General features: G+C 30.0%; 1 protein-coding gene across 1 annotated transcript in view; it reads left to right on the top strand.

Moving 5' to 3' along the window:
- The window catches only part of LOC142332742 (midnolin-A-like), a 175,154-nt gene extending 152,583 nt beyond the window's left edge, over nucleotides 1–22,571 (top strand). Inside the window, exon 8 of the mRNA XM_075379354.1 lies at nucleotides 22,461–22,571. The gene's annotated coding sequence lies outside the window, so the exon portion shown is untranslated. The remainder of the gene's footprint in view (nucleotides 1–22,460) is intronic.
- Nucleotides 22,572–26,682: the final 4,111 nt, after the last annotated feature.

Below are 26,682 nucleotides of genomic sequence, written 5' to 3'. Positions count from 1 at the left end.
TTATCTAGGTTAATAGAATTCAAAATAAAGAATTTTTAAGAGAGTCTAAAGAGAGAGTTTTCTGGAAGAATCGTATAAATAGATAAACTAGTACAGTGGATCATGCATTGAGACATCCAGATTTAGTTAAGTTGATGACAAAGAGAGAAGATAACAGATCTAGAGAAAGACAAAAATTGTAATGTACAAAACAGGTGATTGATTTCATAATATGTAATAAATTTGTTGATGTTAAAAGATTAGCGTAGAACATAAACGATTGTAAAATAACTTTAAATCAGTCAAGTGACTGACTGCTCCACAATATAAAAAAATTGTAGTGTTACTAAAAATAAGCTACATTAATTAATTTTTATTATTATTATGGTGTTCATAGGATATAGGGACAAAATGCTAAGCTAAGTTAGGCAACATTTAGTGCTGGTAAGTATATTTCCAACTCTATGTTAGTGATAGACAGTCCTTATAATTAGCCAATTAATGGTGAGGATTGCCCTTAAATTGTTTCTAGTAATAAATGCTTAATAAGCAAGAAATTACAGTGGATACAAATAACTAAATGATTAATGTTTCTTGAGTTGTATTATATCAAGAAATTGGTTTAGTTAAATATTTTTTACTAAACCATTCTCTAAAATGAATAAAAAATCCTTCTTTAACTAAAATACCTCCATCAAAATATGTATTTTTTCAAATTAATATTATATTATATTATGTATCATTACTTCTCTCTTTGGACACCAATGTGATTTATGTTGTCCTCTGGAGTTAATTCTATATGCAAATGACAACACAATGATCTCAATTGGTTCTATCATTGACCAGCTAAATTGGTATCAACTATTTCAGTTTACTAGAACAAAGGATTAGTTTAGGTTTATCATTTGTTGCTGAATGGGAGTAAAATCCAGAATATGACATTTGGATAAAAGGAAGTACAAAATTACGTAGAGAAATGAGATGAAATTTTGTTAATTGAGAATTGATAGGCTATTGATATAAACAAAAAAATAAATAGAAGGTTGGTTGAAAATACCTTTTATGAAAATGGTGAATCCTTGCAAATTGACATCAGATTCTAAATCTTGATTAAGTTCCTTTTTTTGAGTTTATTATTATAATACTTTTCTTCTTTTTTTTTGTTTACTTTAGTATTTTTTATACACATTTAATTATATCTGTTTAAATCTTATTTTATATGTTTTTGAGAACTATATGTTGCTGGATATTTCTTATTTCTGTTTTAATTTGATACACTCTAATTCAATCTGTAGTTTAATAATGAATACAAGTAGGGATGGATGTATAATATATTATTGTTAATACTAATAATCTGTAACCTATAAAAAAATATTTATAGGGTAAAGTTGTAAATTTAGTTCATTTACCAAGGTTATAAATATTGTATATTTATTAATATAAGGTTTTAATCATTACTGATGTTTTATTCTGGGATTCATATCCAGAAGTTTTTGGGTTAAAATCCTGGTCAGGTTTGCCGTTTTTCTTAAGTTACATAATTTGTCTCTCATTAATAACTGTAATTGGGTGGTTAGCCTGTAATTACTAAAATAAATAATCTATTTGTAACAAGTTTTAACTACTAGTTTACTTTACCTTGTAGGTCAATAGGTACCAAGAAGGTTAAGGTTAGTGATGAATGATTTTTTCCCCAAGAACAAGAGAAAGACGACTGATAGATTAATTTCTCTTTCTCATTTTGTTCCCCACTTTCTTTTAGTACACACACACCTCTACATCCCCTACTCTTTTTATTAACTGATATTTATCTACCTGATTTAACACATATTACTTCTCCCCGCCTAATCTCAATGTTGTATTTTACCATCTCCAACTATTTTGTATTTGTAACATTTGAATGGATAAAGAAAACTAATAATTTCATTCAAAATAGTTTATTTTATTCATTTTGTCTTGTGATAAACTGGTTGTAGAAAAGAAGTGTGTACATTTGGCATCAACGATATTTTTATTAATTTTTTTTATAGCTGTTTTTTTTGAGTTACTGTTTTTCTTTAACTGCAGCGGTGTTTTTTTTATTTCTTTTCTTAGTTGCAGTATTCATACTGCAGTCAAAACTAATATCAGGTAATATAAATAATACTATAGATAAAATAAAAAAATTATAATAAATTTCTTAATTTAACTGCTCCAGCTTTTGTCTGCATCAATCAAGAGAAACTGTCATAAAGACTTGGTCAGATCAGCGTCACAAAATACACATTAATTATAGAAAAAAAAGAAAAGATTATATTATAATATTTAATATTATAATTGTAAAGCAAATATGTAAGGATAGAAAATAAATAGAATGAGTAAAAATAAATGTAGGTGGCAATAATATTAATTATTTGAGTACATATTTTTGTACATGTTTAGAAAGCTTAGTTTTTTAAAGATTACTACTTAAAAACTCACTTATGGAGCAATATTGTTTTTGCAAAACTATATCTTTTATTTTAAATGAACTGATCTGATGAGTTTTTATATGGCCTGATAATTTATTAAAAAATTATTAAGGTAGCTCTTTTTTGTACATGTAAGAATTGTGATGAGTTCATTGAGAATAAATCTGTTATCTGGTTTGGTAGAAGTTGGTACTGTTATTTTTTTTTTAGAAATAAGTGGTTGTTTTAGTTATTAAATATGAGTCAACACGATCTCTTTTTTATGAGTGACATACGATGATCTTAAACCCATTGTCTTAAAAACCTGTTCTGATTTTTTTGTAGGAACTCTTAAGAGATAATATTATATTTTAAATGAGAACATGTGCAGAAATATTGCACTTATTAAGCAGTTTCGCAAAGAGAATCGGAATCTCTTGGTTTAATTATAGCTCCATGTTTTGTATGCATATGATGTCCTATATCATTACAAAAAGTATAAACAAAATATTTCTGTTGATAAAAATAATTTAAAGTTATTTCAAATGACTCATACATTTGAGCTTGTAGAGTAATGATTGTAATCAGATGTTTTTAATTGTATATGGAGATTTTTTTTCTCCATATACAATTAAAAACATCCGATTACAAAAACTAAGTTCGTTGTATATTAAGGTATCTGGTGGTAGTAGTTGTTGCAGATATACATATATATGTGTGCGCGCGCGCGCGCGCGCGTGTATGTGTGTGTGTGTGTGTGTGTGTGTGTGTGTGTGTGTGCGCGCGTGTATGTGTGAATATGCATACATTTATTGAAATTAATATTATTAGTATTAATAAAAACTAAATTTTTAAAACTGTAGACAATTTTTTACTTCTCAGTTATTGAAATAAAAATGTATTAATTTATTTGAGTTTTATTTATGCAAGTAAACTGATTGATGACTTTAAAGTTTAAAAGATAAACTATATGTTTTAACAAATTAAGAAATCGATCTCCAGTTTGATTAATTTTATAAATTAGTATATTTTGCTCTGCTAAGATACAATTTGTGAAATAATATTTCTTACTTTTCCACCGAATATAGCTGGAATATCTATATTGAAGGAGAAAGTATGGTGATGTATCAGGTTTTTTTTGCAAATCTTGAAAAAATGTTTGCAAGAAACAAAACATTTTAAAATTTGATTGCTCTAATGTTTTAGTTTCCAATTAGTTCATCTAGACCAAAAAAACATATGTATGTATGTGTTGCACTGGTTTTGCCTTGGGGATTGAACAAAATGATTTTCTCCAAATCAGGCTCAAATATCTCTATTTATGGGTTATACTTTTTTCAAAATTCATTAAGGAGTGGGGGATATTGCAAAGAAACTAATTTTGATTTTCTTCAGTCATTGTAAAGAAAACTTTATTAAAGCAAATTTGTTACCTACAATGGATATACAAATAATCCAAATTTTTTCGTGAAAAATCAGTCCCTTCAAATCTTAAAATTGAAATATATATTTTTTGTTCTTTTTTCTCTATCTTCCTTCAGTTTAAAAATTTTTGTAAGTTTATACTTTTTATATAGAGCTATTAAGAAATGTCTACAATCTATTTTAAATTATAAATCCTTGATGTAAAATGCAGAACAGTTATTTGAAAATTTTCTTTTTCTTATTTTAACCTCTGTTGAAAGGGTTTTTTTTATTAGGGTTAACTTTATAAATAAATTTTTCCTAAATTGTCCTCACAGAGTAAGGAAGCCCTAAAATCAAAAGGTTTTTTATTCAAGATTTGGGAATTTTGGTTAAATTTTATCATGACTTGACTGGAGTAGGCAGGAAAGCTATGAAAGATACAAATATACATTGTATAACACATTTTTGTGCTCTCATGTGGATTCCTTTTTAACTCATGCTCAAAATGATTATTTTCTTCAGCCAAAAAAACACATTTGTGGTTTGTGAACTGTGATAAATTACACATTGATCAGAAAACACTTTTGTTCAGAGTGCTGTAGGTAGTAATACACTGTTCCATATTTTTGTAATATTATTATGAATTGTTGACCACGGTATGTTGACCATTTATTTACAAGTAGATTTAACTGGGGATTGTTCAATCGATACGATTGAGCAATTATCACTGATACTTGTTTGCACTCACTTCTTCTTTCTACCAATGCCGGTCTGTTCTTAATACTTTAACAAATACACGATTCTCCTGATCAAGTATTCTTTGCTTTACAAAGAGGAATCTTGTTAAAGTCTTTACAAAACATATTCATTCTTGTGACATAGTTTACTCCATGCATCGACATGAAGTCGTTCATGCATTCAAACCATTACACCAACTGCAACTGTATCCACTCATATTAGCTTTAGAACTGAAAAAAAGTTCTATGTGATCTGAAGAGCAGGGGTAACAACCGTTGTATAGAAATTATTTCTTGGGAATTGAGTATTGCTCAACTTTCAAAAGAGTCGTAGCATGTAAATTGCATGGAGTGGTTCAGGGATCTTTTAAGATGTACTGGGAATGTGGTTTTCTGAGCTAAGGAGAATCCTTGTTTTATGCTTGAGTTTGATTCACCACATGTCATGATGACATCACAATACCCAACCTAAATTTGTCTAACAGTATTGGAACTTTTTGGGCATATTGCATAAGTTTGAATATCATCTTTTTATTTAATTAAATATAAAAAACTTCACATTATTTTAACATTTTGTGGTAGTAGTTTATTTTTCTATATATTTTATTTCATTTACTTTAACTTGAGGAAGTGAAATATGCAAAACTAGTATATTATTCAGTACACTAGCTTCTCATTCATCTGTTTCTGGGTTTGATTTCAAAAACTATATAGCCGAGAAAATAATAATAATAATAATGATTTCTGTAATTAGGCATATGTATGCTTGTAGTGTAAATAGATAAATAAATTTTGTCAAAGAAACATATTGGAAAGGAATATGCATAGATGATGTAAGCCATATTTTAATCCAATAATTTAAAGATTTTATTAGTCTAACCAGGATTTGAATCTAAATAATTTGGTTTAGAAAGCTTTTATGTATAACAACTGCTGATCTATACTGATTTTATTCTTGTTACTGTTATTATTGTTGTTGTTACGTAAATTGTAAATTTTTTTTAAACTGGCAGTGAAAGCGAAGATAATTTTTGTATTGTTGTCATTTTAAAGAAATAACATAATGATCAGTTCACTTTCTAAATTTTCACACTTACGTATGGTTATAGACACATACTTACACACTCACACACAAACAAAGACACATATAAAGAATACAGGGAAAATAGTAGCAGCATTTGTAGTAATGTAATTGCTTTCATTTCTGTTTATTGAAATTATAATAACATTTTTGACATAATGAATGTTATATAAATAAAATACGTAATTTTATATTAATAATTTTGTTACTTCATTACTAATAATTCAATAATATTCATTACTATTTCCTTGCTTCCTTTTATATTAATAGTTTTGTTATTTCATTATTAATAATAAAATAATGATTTAATAATGTTCATTACTATTTGCTTGCTTTTGAACAGGTCATTAAGTCTGTATAGTATAAGTTTGGAGTTATTTATAAAGTTATAAAATTATTCTGCAAGTTAATTACAAGTAAAAAATCATTTCCTCCTTATATTGAACTTTGTACATCAATAAATATATATTGTTTTTTTTTTAAACATCTGAATTGGAAGATGTGTTAGTATTTCTGACATTAAATTTATTGATATACTCATGATGAAAGTAACTGCATGGAAATACTTTAATGTATCAAATCACAACATATTTAGATGTATTTGAGAGAAGGAAGTTTTTTTTGTAATTATTTTGTACTACCAATAATATTTTGTTAACTGTAGATGGATTGTTGAAATCTGAAAGTTCTGTTATTAGGTATGATTGTATTTACTTAATTTTATATGTCTTATTGCATTTCATCAGATTACAAACACATACACATATATGCATATAAATCTGGACAAAAAATCATATGTTGTTACCCGTTTAATTATAAAACAATGGGCATTCTGTTGTTCAGAAACATATAGTAAATATTATTAATTAATTTAACAAAATTTGAAAGAAAAATAATTTATATGTATTGTCTGTTTTTCCATTCCTGCAAGGAGTATGGTCGCCATATATTAATGAACAGAATTATATTCTTCTATTAAACCTTCTAGTACTATTTTAATAAATACTTTTTTCTCTCATGATAAATCCCAGCCAATTAGATTTAATATTTTGAATACTTCTGATTAAGCTTCCATCGTAATTAACTCTCCTGATTACTTCTTTGTTTTTCACTTTGTCCATTTAATTTTTTCCAGTTTTGTCCAGGTCTATAATTCAAATGCCTCCAGCTTTTCCATTTTCTGTAGTATCCATGTTTCACATCCATACAAAAATGTTATGAACCAAATATAACATTTCACAAGACATATTTCTTCAACTTTAACTTATATCTTACTATGTAATACTGTTTCTTTCTGTAAAATGATTTTTACTCAATGCTTCTCTTATTTTTATTTAGTTTTTATTTTTGTAATTTTCTATTAACATGATACCTATCTATGCTTCTTAACCTAATCAATTTTTTTTCTTCGTGCAGATAATCATTAATTTATCTTTTTCTAACATTAATTTTCATTTCATAGTCTGATATATTCTTCCAATTTTAAAATCATGTGTTGAATATCTTCTGTTTCCTTAATGAAAAAAATTCATGACATCTGCAAATCTTGTACAACTTATTTTTTCCCTTCTAAACCATTTATTTCAAATCTTTGTTTAAAGGCTAGTTTCATTATATCTTTTACATAAATATTAAACAAGGTCAGTAATTGGGCAGCATCCTTACTTACCTCTCTTCATATATCAATACACACAGTTTTCTGCTCTTTTATTTCATAGCCATTTTCTGATTCAGATACAATTCTTTAATTAATCCTCTATCTTTTGAATCTGCTTTTTGGTTTCTTCTTAATATTTCCATTATTTGATTCCATTTGACACACTTGATTGTATTTTTTGAATCTATGAATCTTTTTTCCTTTTTTATAGATTTATACACTATGAATCTTATTTCTTTAGCTCTTTCTACACAACTGTAATCACCTGTTCTTATTACCAATTGATTCCATTGTTAATTGACATACTGTGTTCAAAATATGGGTCCATCTGGTTTGAAAATATTTAAGGAAGTTTTGTTTAATTCAAAAGCTTTGGAAAGTATTGTTAAATTCATGCATGGATTTTTGCATTTTTTTTTTTAAATGATTGAAATAGTTTTTATCAGAAAGTTCCTACTCGGCATTAAACAATTCGATCATACCATACAAAAAGACATTAGATTAAGCTGATTTGGTATTTCTGCAAAAACCTTTGTTTCATGATTGACCTCTGTGAAATACTAATTGATTTTGTACCTGAAGCGTTAATTACAGTTATTTCCAACCATGCTACTTGCAATAGCCAATCAACTGTATAACGTAAAATTTATTTATGACTTTGGCAATTACTTTATTTACATAAATAGTCATCAAAAGCTGAGCTGTCCTAAATTGGGTATCTATTGTCATTTTTTAAAAAAATAGTACCTTTGTTCTACAGTCAAGGACATAAATAAGTCACTTGATCAAGTATTAAATTTTCCTCCTGGAGTAAAAGTGTAAAAGAGAAAAAATGAAAATTTTATAATTTATTAATATCATAGTTAAATTTTAAAGATAATTTCAAAACATATAAATCGTAGTTAGGTTGATACATATGCTAACACAGTTATTCAAGCATACAAATCACACCCAGGCTCATATATACTTGAGTTATAATTACACATACTTGAGTCATAAATTAGTCGTATACAGATGTAATGAATTATTATTATTTTTTGAATTTATTTGTTTACATCCAATTTTAAACTTAATTTAGTCAATACTGTAATGACCTTATGGAAATTTTATTTTTAACCTAGATTAATTAATATAAAAGAAAGTATAAATTTCATGTATCAATAAATATACAAATGTATAATATTATTTAAACGTGATTGATTTCTGATTATTTGAAGGTAAACACTAATGAAATAATATTTTGCATCTGCTTAAACAAATTAGTTGTAATCCATAATTATTATTATTATATTAAATCTCGATTAATTAACCTTCATCCTGTTGAAAGTACTACTGACTGGTGTCATTTGAATCTCAGAGGCATCACATCCATAAGAAGATTAGGAAACTAATTTAAATGATAAATACTTTCAAATTAATGGAGCGTGTTGTTTCAAAGATCTTTCGTAGCTAATTATCACCTCCTTTTATAGTAATTACTCTAGTGGCTCTGTTTTAAATGGTATGATAGTAAACTCCCTTTAAATAAATATTCAAATAATGTATTTAATTATTTTTATTTATTTATATAATTTACTAGCTGTAATTAATGTCTTTCTTCTATATATATATGTCTATTTTTTAGGAAGGTGATTTATAAAAGGGAATTATTAAACAATTAATGCAACTAAGATTTGTTATTCTGTTACCATTTATCAGTTCATGCATTTTATTTTTTTATTTTGCTATATTAAGAATAATATTTATTATGCACAGAAAGAATAATACAATTTTTCATCTGCTTTGCTTCAATAAAAAACTAATTTTTAAAACTTTCTATTGGCTGTATTTACATTAATTTTTCCAGAATTAAATTCTCTTTAAGTTTTGTTACTAAGTTTCTGCATTTATTGGTCACTTAACAAAACCTTGTACTACAAACCCAAAAAAACGTTTTTTTTTTGGCACTGAATTTTGAATGTTGACTATCTTAAAACTACTTGTGTTAAAGTATTGGGATCTGTTTCATCCTATTTTCTAGCTCAAATTAAATAAATCACCAACTTTACTCCTTAATTTGGGTCCCAGAAATTACACTAGGGTTTCTTTTTATTAAAAGAGCTGAAATCTTGATAAAATCTTTTGGTAGCTGTAACTTGAAAACAAAGTGTTTCCAGACCTATGTTTATATGAATGTTTTTCATTATTTTCACCAGTAGAACGTGCCCAGAAAGTTTCTCCATTTCTTTGTGGGACGCTCTGTATATTATCTTTCTTACAAAGTATCGATTTACGTACAAAATAAATTAATTTTTTTATATTAATACTATAAACACCTATCACTATGGTGAAGTGTGATGAAGGACTTTGCCTTTCATCCAGAAGTTCTGGGTTTGAGTCCTGATCAGTGTTTGAGTCTTTTTGTTATGTTACAAAACAAAATTAATTTCATTATCATCAATTGGCAGTGTTTACAGAGCAACAACCAGAATAAAACAGAATAAGTGGAATTTAATTGCTATTGGGCTTTCTCTTGTTTCAAATCGATTATAGAAATTAACACAAATATTTGTTGTTCCTAGGGCGTAGGTTATAAGTATATAATTGCCAAAAAAATTATAAACAGAATAATTTATATGTTATTATTGTTTCCATAGAGTAGTGATGATGAACCTTTTTGAAAAGCGGGTCAAATTTTGTTCATTATTTTTTTAATACTAGCTTGTGGGTCACTAAGTCAGTGGCATCACTTGAAAAGAAGGGAAGAATTTAATAAAAAGGGTACCAATAATTTGGAAACACCGAAAATTTATTAACTAAAGAACTTGAAAGTTGATCCTTTCATTTTGGTTCTCACTTTTAAAATCCTCTAAAAAGGTTTACGTTTCCTTTTTGTCTTTAAACTTTTACTTTTGTCAGTAAAGAGCAAAAATTAAAGGTTGACTTAAAAAAATTGATATCAATGGGGTGATACCATGAATTACTGCACCACGTGATATCGTGGTTAAAAAAATTTTTTTAAATGACTGGTTTGTAAACAATTCTGTTTTTTCTTTTGTAAAAAATATTCTCTTCTTCGTCTGTTGAGGTGTCGAGATTTGAATGCAACCTTTCAAAATGTCTTTTTACATCGTATATATGTTAATTGACTTTCATTACAAATTACACACACAGTCGTTTTATTCTTTTCAGTCACACCATATTTATCAATCAGGTTCTGTTAAATATGGTTTGCAACTTCTATCGTTTGTTTTTTTTTTCAAACCGCCGACATAGTACAGGGCTACAACTAAAAATATTTATATCTGGAATATAATAATTTTAGACGAAATTTCCAATTAAATTTTTTTCGGTTCGTTTATTTTACAGAAGTCTTTAACCATGGCCCTGAAAAGGCACAGAAAAAATATTTTTGGAGCAGCACCCCCACTAATTTTAACTACAAACCACCAGTGTTGTGAGGTACATATATTTTGTAGATGAGAAAATGTAATAATACAATTTAATTATTAAACACTTCTAGACGCGTACGCCAAGGCTGCTAATTAGTTCAATACTGCGAGCAGGTTCCCCGTTCTATGATGCAACGAATATGCGCGCCAAATTTACGACCGACTGTCATTAGTCATACACAGGTGCTGTGATATAGAAAATCAGTTAGCCAACGTCCACGTGGAATTATTTTTTTTTATAAATTCGACATAGATATATATTTTATTTTTTTTATATTTTCCATTATCTGTTCTCTCTTTTATGATATAAAAAATCTGATGTGGACACACATGAATTCCTTGTACACCTATTAAATTACATATACACATTTTTTTAACATGGAAAGCACATAGAATTTTATTTCATTAATAACTTCTGATATTTTTTCATACTATTTTTTATTGTTATTATTGAATTATTATTTATTGTAAAATTTTACACAGGTTAATAATTATTAATAAATCAATATATTAAAATTAAAAAAAAAAAAGTTAAAAAATGGAGATGAAGTCTGATTCGAACCGATGTGTCTTCCCCTTGTCACATCCAAATATTTCATTAATTAAAATTTTATTTGGCTATAACTCTGGAACCAAAGAAAATAAGTACCACTTTGATATATCGTTGAAAACTCTCAATGAGGGCTTATTACTGCAGTTAAGAAAGAGTCCAAAATCGATTTTTTTTTTGTTGATTTGGACACTTTTGGTTCAGTCGCTTGGAATCAAAAGGGGAGGTGCACAACTAGATGTTACAACATTCCTAAATTCAAAATTGCAACATCCTACGGCTAATCGTTTTTGAGTTATGCGAGATACGTACAGACGTCACGCCGAAACTAGTCAAAATGGATTCAGGGATGGTCAAAATGGATATTTTCGTTGAAATCGGGAAACCGATATTTTTCACGATTACAATACTTCCTTTACTTCGTACAAGGAAGTAAAAATATAGCACGAAAATTGAAGTTTACAAAATTGCTAAGGAAACTGTTAAACCATTCAACCATTTTCTACACGGTAGTCAGTCTCCTAATTTAAAAAAATTTAACCATGCGTTCAATAAATTGCAAAAAACTAACTTGTCTGTGTCCCAAACTAGAAATGAAATAAAATATCTCGGTGTCTGGATAGATCCTCGCCTTAAATGGGGTGCGCACATTAACAATATGTGCAAAAGAATTAAACACTTATTTTTTAAATTCCACCGAATTAGTAAACTAAAAAATAACAGTATCGATAGACTTGTATATTTTGCGTACGTCCAATCGATTTTGCAGTATGGAATATGTTAACGGGATGGGGCAAGAAACGTGCACTTTAATAAAGCGTATGTTCTTCAGAAACACTTAATAAAAGCAGCCTTAAATAGGTCGAAGCTTTAGCCTACAGCTGAACTATTCCGGGAATTTAATATGTGAACAATGAGATAGCGCTACGTCAAAAGTATTGTTTTATATATTAATAAAAATATAAGCCTCTTTATTACCAGTAATTCATCTTATAGTCAGGCCATTCAGTATCACCTTTTTAATACTCCGAAATGACCTATCGGTCTGCAGAAGACATTTCATGTATATTTCTGCTAAACTAATAAATTTTATTCCTACTAAATTTATGTATAGCAGAGTGAACAAATAGTGATGTGTACGAATCACTCACTATTCTAAACATGTTTCTCCCATCCTGTCTAAATGATAGATAGTTAGTTAATTCTCTAATCCATTCTTAATAACGTTTTGGTTTTTTATATAAAATCCTATAACAAAGCTAATCAAAACTAAGGAAGGTAAACTTGTTGGGTAAATTTATAATTACGGGGCTCGGCTGATAAATTTTGCACATGTGCGTAGCACGGGAATAAAAATATATATTGAAATGAAATAAAAATGAATTAAAGTACAATACCTTAGCTACAAAGTGCATTATTTATTTTTCAATATAAACCCTGTATACACTGTACATTTTTCCCAACGTGTGACAAGTTTTTGCATTCCGTCACTGAAATTTTCTGGCGGTCTTTCTCGGATCCAAGTGGCCACAGCTTCCTTCACTTCATCGTCGGTGTTGTAATGATTACCTTTCAGATCCCTCGTGCGATGAGGGACGAAGTGGGAGTCGCACGGATCCAAATCCGGCGAGTATGGCGGTTGCGCAATAAGCTCAAACACCAGCTTGCGGAGAGCCATCAGAGAGTTTGCGCGGTACCTATCGTGCACAGATTTTACATTAACCCAATTGAATGGCCTTTCTTTCTTTCTTTTTTCCTGTTTAGCCTCCGGTAACTACTGTTTAGATAATACTTCAGAGGATGAATGAGGATGATATGTATGAGTGTGAATGAAGTGTAGTCTTGTACATTATCAGTTCGACCATACCTGAGATGTGTGGTTAATTGAAACCCAACCACCAAAGAACACCGGTATCCAATTCAAATCCGTGTAAAAATAGCTGACTTTACTAGGACTTCCAAATATATAATATATAAAGCACTTCCAATAGCTAGCTGGAACTCTCGACTTCTATCGAGTTCTCTCGACTTGCATCAGCTGATTTGGGAAGACGCGTTCACCACTAGACCAACCCGGTGGGTCCAATTGTATGGCCTACTTATTCTTTAAATATGCCTAACTGAAAAGCGTTGCGTTGCCGGGTGATTCGCCGGTCATTTTGAAGAAAATGTCCACCTCTTTTCGATGTTTCTCGTCAGTCACAGAAACTGGCCGTCCGCTGCGAGGTGCGTCCTCAATTGTCGCTTTACCAGCTTCACATTCGCGAAATTTCAACTCCCAACTATTCACAGTACTCCTGTCAACAGTTTCTGTATCCTAAACCTCTTTTAAACGATCAAAAATATTCATAGGATTCACATTTTCTGCTGTTAAAAATTCAATCACTGCGCACTGTTTTAACCCTGTTTACATATTGGCCGTACTCGACTCCATTTTAACTACTAATGAAAAAAAAAACGGTAAACGGATTTAAACGCGATATCGCCGGTTTGTAGAGGGGGATTTCAGCTATCATTTGCGGCCACGCCCAACTCGATAGTACCTTTTGTCTCCCGTGTAGCACGCGTGTTATTTTATGTTGTTACAAAATAGTGCTAACATAACAGATATAACCATATTCATTTTACTCCAATTTATATAATATACTAAGTATAAAAGTGTACAACAATATAAATATTTTTTACATCCGCTTCATATTCTCGTATTTCCTTGAATTTACTAAATCTAGAATGTTAAATTTTAAAGCACGGTGTGGGTGTTCATTTGTCACAGTATTATTATGTTCAATTTTTTTCTATTCTTTCGTCGCGTTATTAAGATAATAAGTTAACATTTTAATTAATCTAAATCTTAACAATTACAATCTTTTTGTTTTATTTATAAGAACTTTTAGTTACTGTTTATTTTAAAAATAGTTTTTATATTCCCTTTTTAGAAATATTATGCCTGCGCACAGGCTATCCTTTGCAGGTTTGCTAATTATACAAATTATACAGAGTGAGCAGCATAAAACCGAACTCATAATGAAACCGCTACCCAACACTATTTATGAAAGAAATTTCTACGACCTCATTTGTCAATATTAAGGTCTGAAATTTGCACATATTGTACTCGAATTGTTGTACTTTAACATAAAAATTATTTTGTAGCGATCGATTTGGTTTTTTTTTCACTGTAAGCTAAATTATGTTGGACCTCAAAAATGCTTATTCCATTCGTCACGTTGATGCGTATAGTGGGGGGGGGGGGGGAGATAGACTTCTACTTGGCGTCCTCAGCTAGTCTGTCAACCGACGAGTCGAAGTCTTTAATCCAACGCCACTAATGGGGACACTCCGAGTGAGGCATCCCCGCCGGGACTCGGTCTTTTTCGCTCGGAGATTCGCCCCGTACCTCATCGCTACCGCCCATTCGTGCAATCACGAGTGAACGGCAGCTCCGCATAGGGCTGTCCCTTATCACCGAGCCCCCCGATCCTTCTCCTGAAGAACCTTCGTCACGAATCCTGTGATGGTATCAAAATTCTTGAAGCTCCGCGATATGGTGGCGATGATAGTCTCCACGCTGAGGGGTCCGGTAATCGCCGAGCAAGCTAGGCGGTATTCATCCCATTGCGGGCATCAGAACACCACCTGTTCCAGGGTATCCGGGACGCCATAGTAAGGGTAGTAGGGGTCATCCGCCCTCCTACTACCACACAGGTAAGCGCAGAAGACCCCATGGCCGGTCAGGAATTGCGTGAGCAAGTAGTTGTTTATGGCAGTTTAAGATAGTTTTTATGTTGATTAAGGAAGGTCATTTTTATAATTAATTCTCGAAATAAGATCTACAAGAATTTTACAATTTTATTCTGACTGAACATCTTTTTTTGGGTATTAATAATCATGATTATAAAAACAGATTGAATTTCATTTTCACTAATTAATTACTTTCAATCACTAGTTAATTATTTTCCCATTCTTCCAGTGAATTAAACTATTCTAATGAAACATTAAATTAATTAAAAAAATTAGCTGCAATACAATTAAAATATATAAGCAAAAGAAAAAATAAAATAAAATAAAAGATATAAAAAGTAGTATTTTGTTGGACAGATTTCTCTCCACTATAGCAGTGGACATTTATAGCAGTCTATTTAATTATTTGTAAGTTGATTTTATTGTTGCCGTTTGTTATTTTTTTAAAACATTTAATTATTTTGTAATATTGTTTCGTTTGATAGGTAGTTAAAATCTGCCACATTTTGATATGTTTTATTTTTAATAAACTTCGTAATTTTTACGTTTTTATTTAGTTTCTCTGGATTTTATTCATACAACTTTAATACAGAATCAAATTCTCAATAAATTTTGTTTAAACTTTAAACAAAGTTATTACATGTCGTCGGTTTACCGACTGGTTGAGAACGCCAAGTAAAAGTCTATCTCCCCCCACCACGCGCATCAACGTGCCGAATGGTATAAGCATTTTACGGAGTTCAACATAATTTAGTTTATAACGAAAAAAAACGAAATCGATCGCTGCGGAAAAATTTTTATATTAAAGCACAAGTATACGAGCACAACGCATGCAAATTTCAGACCTTAATATTGACAAATGAGATCGTAGAAATTTTTGAAAAAAAATATTATCTTGATTTCAGTAGGTCGAAGAGCAAAGGTGTTTTTTAAATTCGTAGAAAAATGCCAGCTATCGAATGGAAATAATACTATTTCGATGGACTTCCAACTTTAAAAAATAATAACTTTAATAACTTTTAAAAATAAATGAGTTTTTTGAGCCGAAAAGAAGTCGAGTTTTAGTCGACTTTTCGCGTATTTGTAATACGCGCACTATTTACACAGGCTACTGCAGTTCTTAAAGAAAATTTTAAACCCTGGATAAGACACATAGGTGTATTACAGTATGAGTTATTCAAATTTTAAGAAAACGTCTTTTTTTCGAAAAACGCGATTTTTACAAAAATTATTGAATATTTTTTCAAAAGTCAAAAAGGTAATTCTACTCATCAAGGACTACATATTCTGGTAGTTTCGTCAACATTATTTTTTTTTTTCATTTTAAAGATCTTAATAATTCAAGAAAAGTTATTTTTAGCGGGTTTTCTACAATAATTAATTTATTTGTTGATCAATTGACATCGGGCAGAGCTTAAATTTTTTTTTCAAAACTTTCTACAGTTTTTATTTAAAACGAAAAAAAAATTGTTTTTTACCAACTTTATACGCCATTTTGAAAATGATGTGGAAAAATGAGAGGGTGAAAAAGTAATTCATTCAATTCTACGGAAGTTTTCCGAGGAAGTTTTCATTGAATTCAAACGAGGTGTTTTCGACAATTTCATTAGCCTAATAGGTCTGCAAGGGATTAAAATTTTAAAATATAAATAAATATGTTATTTTTAAGGAAATTCTTTTAATTTTTCTGTAATTAGCGGGGGTGATTTGCTTATTCTTGACCTAATTGTTATTGCAAGTAGTTTCTTTGAATCCAACAGGTTATAATAATGTATTTAGCGGTCTCCTAAGGCTGTTCGACTTGTTGGTAATGAACTAGATATTTAGTGTTATTAACATACCACAAAATATATATATAGATTCGCAAGCATTCTGTATGTATATTATTACCGATAAATGATTATTTTTCAAACATTGTCTAACTTTTAGAGATCAATGAACGTTCGTGGCTACTTTATTAAAATATTAACCTTTATTTCTCTGTTACACTTTCTCTTATTTTTATCATTTTCTCTCATTCTATTTAATTTCAATTGTAAGTACATCTTTGAGTCTATTTTTTTTTTTTTTAAATTAATAGACTCTTTCACTCCGTGGCGGAGTGAAGTCTCGGCCTTTCATCCGGAGGTTCCGGTTTCGAATCCCGGTTACGCGCATGGAATTTTTCATACCCTACAAATTTCCATTTCAGCTAATTACTATAACAGTTGAGTCCATAATCTTGTAAAAGAAAGTGGCGGAGTGATAGAGTATCGGCCTATCATCCGGGGGTCCCTGGTTCGAATCCCGGTTACGCGCATGGAATTTTTCATACCCTACAAATTTCCATTTCAGCTAATTACTATAACAGTTGAGTCCATAATCTTGTAAAAGAAAGTGGCGGAGTGATAGAGTATCGGCCTATCATCCGGGGGTCCCTGGTTCGAATCCCGGTTACGCGCATGGAATTTTTCATACCCTACAAATTTCCATTTCAGCTAATTACTATAACAGTTGAGCCCATAATCTTGTAAAAGAAAGTGGCGGAGTGATAGAGTATCGGCCTATCATCCGGGGGTCCCTGGTTCGAATCCCGGTAAAGTGTGAATTTTTCGCTACAAAACCCCATTTCCATATTCCCACATTCAGTACTGTAGTAATTGATTTGAATTAAAAATACTAAAGTAATATACAGTGCAACTTTATTAGAACACATTATTACATTAACATAACATATCTCTCTCTTTTAGGTAGATTTCATAAGAAAACAGCCTATTGTAATGGGTACCATAATTCGACTTTCGGAAAATTTCTACATATCTTCGCGTTTCACATTCTCCAGACCCCAAAACCACCATCAGCTCAAAAGTTTATAAATATATATATTTATATAACGTATATTTTATTTTCTTGTGGACAGAATAACTGCCGTAATTTTATTCCAATCACTTTCAAATTGTTCCTTAAAAATAACTCTTTCCAAAATCACGGTCAAATTCGTTAACGGCTAAAATCAGACCATGGGGGTGGAAATGGGAGCTTTTTCGAAAAAAAAATCGTTATAACTTTCCTATTAAGTAAAATATAGAATTAGTTTAAAGTTTCTACTATTCTTTGGATAAGGGCCTAAAACTTATATAAGTAAAGTTTTTTGATATCACCAACCATTGGGCCAGGGGGTTGAAAAAATGGGGTTTTGAAGACAAAAAAAATTATACCTCCCAAATGGGCACAGTATCGAATCGGTTTAAAGTGATCGTTAGTGTTCTAAACATTACCTAAAACTTTTCTCAGAAACAATTTTTGATATAACCAACCTTACAGCAAGGGATGACCAAAATGTTAGTGGAATTGTAAGAAGATGAGGCGTGTCGTACGCTAAACGTTTGAAAGTTTTTTCACGTCCATCCACTGTCGTATTGAGTAAATTTGAATTTTTTCTTTACCTTAAAGTGGAAATATTTTTTATCTCCTACTTAGCACCGGTGAAATCTACCTTCGCCTTCCGGCCAGCCAAAAGGAATTTTTTTTTCTGTTTAGCCTCCGGAATCACTGTTAAGATATTACTTTAGAGAATGAATGAGGATGATATGTATGAATGTAAATGAAGTGTAGTCTTGTACAGTGTCAGGTCGACCATTCCATATGTAATTAATTTAAACCCAACCACCAAAGGACACTGGTATCCACGATCTAGTATTCAAAACCGTATAAAATTAATTACCTTTAGAAGGATTTGAACCTTAGAACTCTCGATTTCGAAATCAGCTGATTTGCGATGACGAGTCTTTTTAAAGACCAAAATTGATCGATAATTCTCTTAATAATGCTATCCTGCGGTAATCTTAACAAGTGTGCGCAGAAAGAAATTCGCTTCTTTTTCATAGTATCAATTAAGGATTCCAAGTTTTCGTACAGAAATTTATTAGGCAATAATCTGTACTGATTTTCGAATCCTGCGTTCAACTTTAAGCAAAGGTTCAGTCCTATTTTTCTGATTTAATCTAAATAAAGTCTCGCTCGCGTAAGTAATTACTGGTTTAACCACAGTTTTGTAATGTCTAATTTTAGTGTTAATCGAGAGCGATTTTTGTTGTAAGTATTTTTGGTTACTTGTAGCACTTTAAATAATTTATTAAGTCTTTATTTTTATTTATTATATATTTTTTAACCCAATTTTTTTTATGTCTTCCTAAGTATAGTAGTAGTGCAAATGGCTTCCAAAAAAAATACTTTGGGGAGAAATATTGGGAGCCGATAAAAGTTTAAAAATGTCGATTTTTTAAAACTTTTTTTTGTTTATTTAAACTATTAATAATAATATTACGATAAAATTTCATCATAATTCACCTCCATCCCCTCCCCCTCCACCAAAAAATAGAAATCTTAGTTAAATTTTTATTATTTCCGTGGAATTTCTACTTCTTGTACGAAGTAAAGAAAGTATTGTGATCGCGAAAAATTTCGATTTTTATATTTCAATGGAAATATCCATTTTGACCATCCCTGAATCCATTTTGACTAGTTTCAGCGTGACGTCTGTACGTATCTTGCATAACTCAAAAACGATTAGCCCTAGCATGTTGAAATTTTGGATTTAGAACTGTTGTAATATCTAGTTGTGCACCTCCCCTTTTGATTGCAATTTACTGAACCAAAAGTGTCCAAAAAAGTCCAATTTTTTTGGATTTTGGACTTTAATTTGGATTTGGACTTTTTCTTAACTGCAGCAATAAGCCCTAATTGAGAGCTTTTCAACGATATAAGTAGTACTTATTTTCATTGGTTCCAGAGTCATAGCCAAATTAAATTTTAATTAATGAAATATTTGGATCTTACAAGGGGGAGGGACTTCACTTCATTTTTTTTAAATTTAAATATATTGGTTTATAAATAATTATTAACCTCTGATCGTAAAAAAATCGTGTATATGCAATTTAATAGGCCTATAAAGAAGTTATGTAGTGTCCACATAAGATTTTTTTTGGAAACATTCTTATATCCGTGGTATTTTGAATCGCGTTATAGCGGAGTCGTACTGGTCTATAATCATAAATATATTTACTCATTCAGTAATTAAAAAAAACAAAACATTTAGTGGTAGTCTAAAAAATGAAAGTCAAATTACGTGTGGCAGTTTACGGAAATTGGTACAGTCCAGCAGACCTTCCTCTACATAAAACTATTTCTTTCTTATCCCATATGAAATAAAATGCAGAAGTTTCTTACAATTTAAATCATTAAAAAATTAATTAAAAATATTTAAAAATAAATTAGATTATAAGGTTATATAGAACAAAAATCAGTAATAGAAAAAAATATAAATAAAGAAACTAACATATTTGGTTATAGATAAACATATTATTATATACTTGTTAATTATTTCTTTATACTGACATCATAATTAAGTTAAAATGACTTAAGAATACTTAAAAAAACAATTTTAAAGATGTAGTCATTAAAATTAATGTTATGTTATTTAATAAACAAGTTTGAATCTATAACATAACCACGTCTCTGTAATAAAAAAAATTTCGGAACCTTGGTTTATGGGCATTATTTTTTTTTAGACTTCTTTTATCTAAAAATATGAGTGGGAAAAATTCAAAATTATAAATATTTTTAAAAATAAAAGAAATATAAAGGATTTTAAATACCCCATACTTATATAATAATTCAATGGAATAATCTCTTGTCATATTATGCAAGTATATGATCGTAATGTATTTGATTAGGTCTGCAGTACTCTAAAATAATGTCATATAATATACAGAGTGTATCAAGAAGTTCTGGTACTTTTATAACCTATTATTTTCGTGAAGAAAAAGTTTATATAAACATACGAGGTGTGTGAGAAAAGTAATGAGACTGACTTTTTACTTACCAAAGTTTTTATTTTTTCAAACAACAATGTTATCCCCTTCAAAGTAGTTCCCTTGGGAAACTATACACCGGTGGAATGTTTGTTCCCACTCCTGGTAGCAGCGCTGGAAGGCTTCAACTGGTAGGGCTTTAACTGGTCGGTCACAGTCTTTTGAATGTTCTTCAGAATTCCAAAATGACGTCCTTTTAAGACATGTTTCAATTTCGGGAAAAGGAAAAAGTCAGAAGGACTCAAATCAGATGTATAGGGGGGGGGGGGGTTGAGGAACCGTAGGAATGCGTTTTAAGGTCAAAAAGTCCGTGGTGGAAATTGCCGCGTGACACGGGGCATTGTCATGATGAAGCATCCACTTGTCTGCAACGTCTGGTCTCACGCGAATCACTTTTTTCCTGGGCCTTTCAAGGACACTTTTGTAAAACACTTGGTTGACAGTTTGTCCTGGAGGAACAAATTCTTTATACACGATACCCCTACTGTCAAAAAAGTAAATCGGCATGGTTTTGATTTGCTCATTCGACATTTTTTCGGTCGAGGAGATGACGGAGTGTGCCACTCTTCGCGTTGCTGCTTTGTTTCAGGATCGTACTCAAATATCCAGGATTCATCACCTGTGATCACACGATTGAAGAATTCTTGATCATTATCAATCCTCTCAAGAAGATCAACGCAAACGTTTCTTCGATTGTCCTTCTGTTCCCTTATGAGGTTTTTCGGCACCAATTTCGCACAAACTTTTGGCATGTCCAAATCGTCTGTCAAAATTTGATGTACGATGAAAGTGTTTACATTAAACTGTTCACTCATAATCCTTAATGTTAAACGACGGTCTCATCTCACAAGAACCCTCACACGCTCAACGTTTTCGTCAGATTTTGAAGTTGAAGGTCTCCCTGAGCGAAATTGTTCTTCAACGTGTTCTCGGCCTTCCAGAAATGATTTGTGCCAGCGGAAAACTTGTGCTCTTGAAAAGAAATGTTCCTCATAGACCTGTTTCAACTTTTCAAAGGTCACACTCGCGGATTCCCCAAGTTTAACACAAAACTTGATTGCACAACGTTGCTCTAAATTCCGATGCTCTATTTTCGTAACATACAACAAAAATACAACTTCACTGATGGCGCTGTCAAAAATAATATGTTGGCTGAACGGAGTTGAAACTCGTACTGAGAATGTGGACGGTATGAACAAACCGGTCTAGCACAGACCGGTAGACACAACGTTGTCAGATCGCTCGCAGTATTTCCAATCTCATTACTTTTCTCACACACCTCGTATGTCCTAAAATGCTTCGTTTGTGAGTTAAGATAGTGAAAGATTATGCTCGGATTTCATATACCCCAGTGAAATGAGGTCATACTGAAATTTTTAGGACGTTAATTAAGAGGTAAAATTAGTGATTTCTTATGGTTTTTGACCTGAAAAATCGAATAAAATAGGTCCCAGAACCGTATATGTAGTAGTTTCTGTAATAGTTAGTCAAGGACACTACCCAAGTATTACAACTATATTACATGTAAATCTGATGACATGATCTATATTTTGTAGGTAGTATTAAAATATAATTATTTTATTTTATTCTATGTTTCAGATATATAACTGCCAACTGTATCTTTATATGAGTACAATGACTACCATAATTTTCCGAATGTTAATGGCTGGTGTTATTTTGTTATTAATTTACTTACGATATGTAATGCAACGTAAACCATTCTTAGAGTTAGGAGCAAAATTGCCAGGTCCAAAGAGCATACCTATTCTAGGAGATATACTAACATTTGCTATTGATTCTACAAATTCTTTATATATTGGTATGGATCTAGTGAAAAAGTAAGAAAAAATTCAATATTTTAATCTTTTTAAATTTATTACTTATAATATTAAAATTATGATTAGTTGATCGATCAGATTGCTATCAATTTTTGTAGGATTTGTTATTTATTGAAAGTTTTTTATTTATTTATAGTACTATTAATGTTCTAGAAATATTCACAAAAAGTAATACTAAATTATTTAGTCATTATAAAAATGTTTCATGTAAACCTGTAGATTAGTATTGTACGTTACCATGTTCAGACACTTGAAAATTAGCTTTATGCCTATTTTTAAATAGTAAAACTAAAAAACAAAAAACAATGAATTATAAAATAACTAGAAAACTAAACTCTCTTTGATTTGTTGATAATCAAAATATATTGTAGGAATCAAAAGGGATAATTTGCACAGTGTTGAATGAATCACTTATTTTTAATAACAAGTGCACCATGTAAATATAATTTAATAAAACCAAACTTTTGGCTTCTCTTATAAAGTTTATGGTATTTCAGAATTAATCCTTAAACAATGAGCAGATTTCTCATTTTATATACCTAGCATGGAATTCTTATATAAAGTAGATAAAGGTTTGAATAAGAATGTTATTAGGTTCCAGATTGTAGATGAAATTATCAGAACTTTGAATAGTAAAGAAATTAAAATTAAATTCTCCTTTTTTCATTTGAAACCAGATTATTTAAAAATCAAGAGCTAAGTAGATTTTAGTCAGGCAAGATAAATGTTTTGTGTGAGGTGAAAGGAACTACTCATCAAAGTTTAGGAAACAGAAATACATAGATATGCTGAAGTTCTACCAGGGATGTTTGAGTTAGTATTGAGAGTGTTAATAGTAGAGTGGAAGAAATAGTGTTCTGGGACAGATCATTACAGTTAGCTAGAAGCCAGCTACTTTTTGAGCAATCCATCCCAACTCTGGGTGTCAAATTAGCTTCTTTAACTTTAAAAAGTAGAATGTAGGAAAATACAGGTTGTATAATGAGGTTATTTAGAAGGAATTTAATCTTTTTATCAGTGTGTGACCAAATTTTTAGTTACAACGCTCAAAGGACATAACATGTAAACTGACTAGAGGAAAGTGAGATTCTCAAAGGTACTTATATGTAGCATTGAAAGTAGGCAAGCTGTTAGACTGTCTCGTTAGACATACTGAAATATAGAAAGGCTGTGGATTAAATTTATACAAAGCATAGGATTTAGCTCAAACACTTAAGTCTAAAAGGTATTTAATTTTAGTCTAGAAGTTTTGCTGTCTCTTAAAAAAGATGCAGAGTTTGATTGTAAGCTGAAATCCTACACTAGAAGGAGAGAAACTAAAAGACAGATGAACTAATGTACGACAGATGTATTACTCAATGACAACTGGAACTAGATGTGAGTTTTAAAATTTTCCATCTCCATGATTTACCATAAAATAAAAATTGATTCACTTGGAAGAAAAAAGAGTCTCCACTCTTTAAGTAGAAGTGTTTGTAACATTACTTACATTGCTATATTTAATTTTATCTGATTTCTTTTTAATTGTGTGTGATTTTTTCAGCTACAGGTTGAAGTTTATTAACATTGGAATAATACCTGTTTGTTCCAAATTCTCTTAGGAATATTTATTTTTTCATTTAAAAAAACAGAAAACAGATCAAATAAAATGAGATGATATCTGATACATGTTCTTCAAACATCCTCATGTTATTTAAACTAGATGATTGTAGATTATTTAACACGAGATTGAAGATTATGAAAAACAAGAGATTATATAGCAGAATTATTATTTTTACTTCCTTGTACAAAGTACAAGAAGTACTGTGAAAGTATTGTGATCGCAAAAAAATTTGAATTCCATATTTCAATGGAAATATCCATTTTGACCGACCCTGAATCCATTTTGATTAGTTTTGGGGTGATGTCTGTACGTCTGTACATATGTGTATATGTACGTATGTATCTTGAATAACTCAAAAACGATTAGCCGTAGGATGTTGAAATTTTGAATTTAGGACTGTTGTAACATCTAGTTGTGCACCTAGTTGTACATCTAGTCAATTGCAATCAAGAGGGATTTTGATTGCAATTAACTGAACCAAAAGTGTTAAAAAACCCCAAAATCCAAATTTAATTTGGATTTTGGACTTTTTCTTAATTGCAGTAATACACCTCACTGAGTGCTTTTCAATGATATATCAAAGTGGTACTTATTTTAATTGGTTTTGGAGTTATTGCCAAATAAAATTTTAATTAATGTAATATTTGGATCTTAGGAGAAGGCACATCAGTTTGAACCAGACTTCATCTCCTTTTTTTTTTAATTTAAATATATTGATTTATTAATAATTATTAACGTCTCATTGAAAAAAAAATGTATGATGAATAATAATTCAATAAAAAAAAAAGAAATGAAAAAGTAGAAGAAGTTTTTAATGAAATAAACTTTTATGTACATTTCATTTAAAAAAAAAAAGTGTAAATGTAATTTAATAGGCATATAAGGAAGTCATGTGGTGTCCACATCAGATTTTTTTTATTAAAAATCAACTCTACAGTACAATGTTGCGAACTTTATGTTTTTCAATATAATCATGTTTAAGAGAAATAGTAAAATCCAACTTTTTCTGGAAGACAATTGAATAGCTTCAAAACTATGACAGGGAAGATGTCTGTTATTTTGGCTATCATAAAACTGGAATATTAATGCTAATCCTTTGTGTTTGTTATATTAATAAATAGTAGGAGCGTATTATAACTTTATATATTATTAGACAAGGCATATTAGATATGGAGGGTTAAGATAGGAGAAAAAATCCTCCCAAGTATGAGACCAAGTTAAAAAGGATCCCTAAATGTATGCTGATTAGCGTATGAAATTCTTTATAAAAATATCTGTGCTTTTTTTATAACAAATATTGTAAACAAAAAAAAGTTTTTTTTTCAGTTTTCTTTCAGTTTTTATTTAATATATCAGTTATTTATTAAAACAGTGAAACACTGCTAGCATCATCAGATTGCTTAGAAAATTTTGCTAGAGAGCACATTTTTTTATAACAAGTAGATTCAACAGTGTTTAATAAACAAAAAGCCACTCACAAATTAGGCGTGTGAGCATGCAACTGCTGCACCAGTATGTATTTACCAGCTGCGTGTGCCATAAATAAATGCCCATAACTTTGATCCATTAAAGATATTTGAGAAATTCCAAATGGCATGTTTAACTAATAATAGTCAAGACAATTAATTAATCAGAATATTTAAATTCCTGGTTTCTTGTTTAAGTGTAAAATTTTCCAATTTGCTGATTTAAGTCCTGTAATTATAAAAAATAAAATAAGGGTAAATAATACAATAATAGTTATAGAAATTTAATTGACTTACAGTCAACCTATATACTTAGCTTGTACAACTGTAATGGTTTACTTACAAGTAAGTATTTTCAAAATTCCAAAGCAATTTTTGTTGACTTTTCCAAGAATCTAAACACATTACATGGAAAAGTATGTTATAATTCAACTGCTGAACTTTTCCTATGTTACTTATTTGGAGAAAATTATACATCATATATACAGGCTAGTTTCCAGGTATCTTATTTTATGATTACATGTAGCTGGCATAGTAGAAGTATCAGTAAATGACTTTATAAATATTTTTGAAAATAATTTCAGTTTAATGATGATTTAAAATTCTAGAATAAAATATAATTAGGAGATTGCATTCCTCTTTATTGTTGGATAATCTTTCAGCATATTGAACATTTCATTTTATTTAACTGAGTTTTGATATGGTTTTTATGTGTTTGTGTGATAATATTTCTGTTTACTCTTAAAAATTCAAAAAAATATTCATTCAGGTTTTTAGTTGTTTTTTTATGAATTTCATGGAAGGAAAATTTTACAAACTTTATAATTCGTTAATAAGTATGCATCATAAATTCATTCTGTAAATCCTAACTTTAGGCTTCTTTTATACCAAAAAAATACAGAAGCCTGAGATTT

Source organism: Lycorma delicatula, chromosome 12 (genome assembly GCF_047948215.1).
Source record: "Lycorma delicatula isolate Av1 chromosome 12, ASM4794821v1, whole genome shotgun sequence".
Taxonomy (NCBI): domain Eukaryota; kingdom Metazoa; phylum Arthropoda; class Insecta; order Hemiptera; family Fulgoridae; genus Lycorma; species Lycorma delicatula.
This window is presented reverse-complemented; position numbering and strand designations above follow the sequence as displayed.